Here is a 6,000-nt window from a genome sequence, read left to right as displayed (position 1 = left end):
CCTAGTCATCTGTCATCTACTATATAAACCTCAAAACAGTTTCAAGTATCTTTATATGTGAAGGAGCATAAAACAAACTAACAAACTGACTTCCCTGATGCAAAACTGCTTGCTGATTCATTCTTTCCTGAGAATAACTTTAACCCAGAGGCTGTGCTCCAGGAAGGAGGTAACAGGCTGAGAGTATCAGAAGAATGGACAGGCCCTCCTGAAGATCCCTAGGGGTTACGAGAAATGTAGCACCCTGTAAAACGCCCTGACTGTTATCACCTTTTCTGCTCCATCCAGTTTTTCTATAAAACCTCAAGACCCCCAGCCCCAAGATGGGCTCACAGCCTTTAAGGCATTAGCTGCTGTGACTCCCTTTGCCTGGGAGAAGCAATAAAGCTGCTCTTCTCTTTGCTCCCAGTACTCTGCTGAGTACTGAGTCTGAATTCGCTTTTCCGGGTGCAAAAGCTGATTTCTCAGTAACATACTCAATGTATACCTTAGTCACCCATTTATTTACACAGTCAGCAAATATTTATTGAGCACCTGCCACATACCAAGGCTGATTTAAATGTTAATATATTTACAGGAATGCATTCTATAGAACAGTGGTTCTAAGTATGATTAATAGACCCCTACATCGACGTTAGGAAGAAAAGCATAATTTAATGAACCAATATTTTCCAACTTACCAATGTATGATAATAAAAACCTTGCATGGGTAAAAGATTACCCTTAGTGTAAGAAAGACCAATGGATTTCAGTGTAACAGAGTAAGAATTATTGATATAGTTTAAGATTACACTCTGCAACATGCAACAGGAAACTATCACTTGCCAAATTTCGCATAGGATCAAATATCCACAGCTATCTGAAAAGGTAACTCCCTATCTCTGTGAGGCTAGATTTTCTTCATATACTTCAACCAAAACAATATATTGTAACAGACTGAATGTAAACAGCACATGAAAATATCTCTGTCTTCTATTCAGCCAAATATGAAAGAGAAATTTGTAAAAACATGAAACAGTGCCTTTTATAAAACAGGTTTTTCATTAGAAAAAAATGTTACTTATGTATTTAACATTTACTGGGTTTCTTATTATTTATTTTAAATAAATAAGTAAATAAATGAAACTTCCCCCATTTTGATTTCTAATGCAGCCAATATTGATAGAATAACCCACATGAAACAAAACTTCTTTGGGTTTCAGGATAAGGATAACAGGGTCCAGATCCCACAACGTTTAAGAACCACCACATTGGTGTATATTCGTTAGTACAGTATAATCAACAATGGCAGCAAAAAAGGTGTGAACCTTGCCTGCCTGGGCTCCTCCCTGCCTGGCCCAGAGCGGGAGGGTCCCCTCAGAGCAATGGGAACAGGTGGCAGGTGTTGCCGTTCCCAGAATCCAATGTCACTACACATTTGAGTCATATATGCTTTATTTCTGTTTCCATATCCACCAAGCAAACTTCTGATAATGTTACTTTCTATGATTTGCTAGCTTGTCTACAGGAAGTTATTTTATGGTTCTACCGAGAATTTTATTTATTTAGAAGTTATATTTCTCATTATAACTAATTAAGCTGGGATTCTGGCTGTAACCAGTGCAGCTATTTCAACCAATCATAATATGACTTTGGTCATTTCTGTACCAACACTAGGCTCTTAAGTCCTTTTCCATCAGGACTTGGTAAGGGCCAGTCAGATTTGTTTAAACAGATTTCCCTAATCTCACATAACAGTGTTAGTTCTACCTGCTCCGAAGACCCTAGGCCACCTAAGTAAATGTTTCCACTCCATCTATGAGACTCTGAACGACGAGGGATCTCGGGAAGGGCAGCCAGCCTGCAGGCCCAAAGGCTTGTTATACTCAACCCCAGAACCAAGAGAGCACCTGCCTTCGGACACTGCTTCAAGGGAACTTTCTGTCTCTAACTGGAGAACAGAAACTGAATTCTTGTTTTGTGAGCAGAGAAAAAAAAATTAAGCTCTGTTAGACATAACAGTTTAATGATTTAATTGGAATTGACTGGATTCAGGTATGCTGACTCAAGATGAAAAAACAAGAATTTCAGAGCAAAATGACACCAGCACGTGAAGACCTCAATTCACAAAAATAACAGCATCTTTGTAGAGACTTGTGAAGCCACCAAGATATACTAGATTGTTTTTTATTAGAAACTTCTGGTGCCTCCCAGTGAGGGAAGCAGTATTAACCTTCATTAATTTGGCTAAAGGAGTTTTCATTTCCTGATCTCTTTGGGATTTTTTTTTTAAGCTTCTGTTCTGTTTAATATTCTACCCTGAAATGCAGTAATGCTCAACAGTTAGTCAACTTTGGGATTGCAGCTTCCTGGAAAAAAAAACGTAGAAAAGTCTTTCATCTTATCTATGCACTTGAAAATGCGTTTATTTTATTACAATTTTATCATTATATTGTTATGACTTTCCACTTTCTCCAATAAACTATAAAAACACCACTTTTTTAATTGCCTCCTTTGCGTTTATCATGGAACAGCAGAGTGACTCTGGAGTCCTCTCTCTGAGTATTCTGCCCTCAGCTATATTCTGCTTCTTTGTTACAGTTAGTGTTCTGTTCTGTTTTGCTATGAAAGGATTATACTAAATTCCATTGAAAAGAATGAACTACTTCCTAATGGTATTTTAATCGAAAGTAGAAGCACAATTGAATAAAACTATGGACATCGGGGTAGCTTTTCCAATATTATTTACTCCTCCTATTACTCAGGTTGCATTTGAAGGGTGTTCACTTTTAACAATTATATGCTTAATATTTGTCTTCATAGAATATTGTGTTCATTATCTCCAACATCTGGGATTTGATGATGTATTGATTCTCTGCACCATTCACTCTCATTCAACATCCAATGAATCCAAATGTTGTGATGGATTCTGAGAACACAAAGATAAATAACCATTATCCTTGTTTATTAAAGGTCTTAAGTTCTAACAGGAGACAGTGACAATAATAAACAAATTAATATGATACAATATGATAGTTTATTTAAAAATATCTGTGAAAGAATTGAGGAAGAAAACAGTTAATTATGCCTAGAAGGTAATAAGGGAACTCTTCATTGAGAAGAGAATAATTAATCTGTATAATGAAAGAATGACAGGTAGAACTTCATTGAAGTTATGAGGAAAAGGCGATGTGATTGGGTGATACACAAACTCACAGAGCAGTGCAGTACATGTGTGCCTGGGGAGTTCAAAGAAATGCAGGTTGCCTGCAGAGTTATAGACATGACAAAAATGAAAGGTATGAGGAAGTGAAACTAGGCTGTGGCCAACTGTGAATGCCATCCTAAGTAACATGTTTTTTGTCATATAGACAGTATGAGTAAGATATACAGTTTTGTATTTCAGAACATAAGTCTGACAGGAATATGGAGAATGGATTACAGTGGAGAGAATATGAGAAATATGAGTCAGTTTGATAAGGCAATGAAAATGCAATGTTACAGGAGGTAAATTAGGAAAAACAATGCTCTAAAATAAGTTCTGTTTTCCAAAGAAAATTGGGAATATTAATCACCTGAAGACTGAAACAGATAATTCTTTTCATGTGATATATTTTCTATTCTCTTTCTAGCTCTTAGTACATCACGACGTTATGCTGAATTGATATCTCTAGTCACACACTTAAAGAATTTCTCCTTACTGAAGCTTCAAAATCACCTGAACAGTGCCTGTATTCTTTTCTTTGTTGTGCAAGTAATTGCTGTTTTTGCATTATTGGGTTTCCTCATCTACACTTTTGGGCAATTTTTAACATGTGAAAGTTGCTCTTTCACCAGTGATAGCCATTTCAATTTTATTGAATCATCATGAATTTTTATCTTTCTGAAATTTGCTTTTGTGCATATTGTCTTTCCAGTCGATGATTAAAAAATTTTTTCCATGCATTTCATGAGGTGTCTTTAAATAATCTTTAACTTTCCTGTGTGTTATGGACATTATACTTTTTCTTATAATTTTTTTCTTAATTTCTTACAGCCCAAATATCTCTCAGCTGTGATCCCCATTAGATGATAATAATTATATAATAATAACAGAGAAAAAGTACTTGTGCATGAAGATTTTTAACTATAAACTTGATCTCACTTGTTGGCTCAGGGCCTAAACTTTAAAGTTTTAAAATTTACATAAGTAAGTTAAGTTAAGCTTGTCCTGGCATCATAGCAACACCCAGAATCTGGCAGAAACAAATGCAAATTTCCCTGGTAAAAAGCATCTTTAATTTAATTCCTGCCTCTGGAGTCTCAAAGATTTAGTGCAGCCATACATAAGCTAATTACCAAGAACTACTTAAATCTAAAAAAAAGGAACATAAATTACAGTCAGCAGAAAATTTTAAAAATTAGAACCTCCGAGAATTTCAGTTATTAAATTTATCACATGTAGACTAAAGAAGTCTCTGTACGAAAACTTAAAGATACATAAATGCACTTGGAAAAAGTCTACGAAGAACACCGACTGGGCAAATTTCAAAATGAACCCCCCAAAAATAAGAAATAGGACTACCAAAATAAAAACTCAACAGATGAAATAAACATCATATTACACATATTAGACATATATTTCTGAAGAAATAAACAGTGATTTGGAAAAGGCTTATTTAAAAATAAGTTGGAATGCTGCACCAAGAGACACAAAAGAAACTATACAAAATACATGTGATTCTAAGAGACCTGAAGATCAAAATAAGAATACCAAATATAAGCTTTAATTAAAAGTTTCAGTGTGAAAGAACAGAAGGAAAAGGAGAAAGAAAGTGTTTAAAACAATATTAGCTGAGAATTCTCCAAAATTTGTGAGACAGAAATCATGATATTCAAGAATCATATTGTATTCCAAGAAAGCATAAGGAAAAATAAATGCATTTAGACCCCTTGTAATGAAATATTTTAAAGCAAAGATAAAGATCTTTAATGCACAAGAAAGACACGCCATGAAAGTATGGTGCCCAAGAGCAAATGGAAAATGATAAATGCTGAAGTGTATTGAGTGCTTAAAATACGCGATTACACTACTTTACGAATACAAGAGTTAATTCAGTTAACTCTATGAGACAGGTATTGTTCTGCAGATGAAGATGATGGAAAGTTTACCTAATTTGCCCATGGTTCCTCAGGTACTAGGAAAGGGATTCCAGATTTGAGCCAACAGTAGGCACCAACGGTTTGGCTCTTAATCCCCGAGCTCCCCTCTTTCTCACGGAGTTCTAGGTGACAACTGAGAGGAAACACCCGCTATCTCAAGTTAAGGAACTAGCTAAACAGTGTTCCAAGAACAAAGCAAATAAAGAAAACAAAAAACAAAAAAAACTGAAGGAATCTGAGTGTCAACAGACAGAAAAGAAAAACACAAAAACTAAGCTGAATACAAATCGAGCAGAAGTATGTGATTTTTTTTAAAAGGTGATCAAAAACATGGTGGAACTTTTAAACATTGTTTACACAAAGTAATAGTAAAAATAAATGTTTAATCTGATTAAGTTCAAAAGTAGAACCACAGGTTCATCAGTTGTGACAACTGTACTGCTCTAGTGGGGGATGGTGATAGATGGCAAGAATATGCATGTATGGGCGGAGGCATGTGGGGAAATCTCTGTATGCGCCTTTCAACTTTGCTGTAAACCTAACACTGCTCTAAACAGATAAAGTTTTCTAAAGTCAAACTAAGATACTGGACAGTGATAGTTTACAATCCTGAAAGAGAGGGGAGAGAAATTGTAATCTGAATTAAAACTGCTCAAGTCTCTTTTGCTGATGAAGACACTGGTTAGATTTTTAACTTCCTAAAGTTAGATGATCTTGGTGAAAATAGAAATAGAGCTTTTAACTTTAGTAGCCATACAGAGAAAATAAAATTAAAAATAAATATTGAATTAATCCAAATAATACAAGAAATGAGGGGAAAAAAAGGATAAGTATAAAGCTCAAAATACAACAGTAAAAATACATCCAAGTATATCAGTA

This window comes from Camelus ferus, chromosome 1, assembly GCF_009834535.1.
Source record: "Camelus ferus isolate YT-003-E chromosome 1, BCGSAC_Cfer_1.0, whole genome shotgun sequence".
Taxonomy (NCBI): domain Eukaryota; kingdom Metazoa; phylum Chordata; class Mammalia; order Artiodactyla; family Camelidae; genus Camelus; species Camelus ferus.
This window is presented reverse-complemented; position numbering follows the sequence as displayed.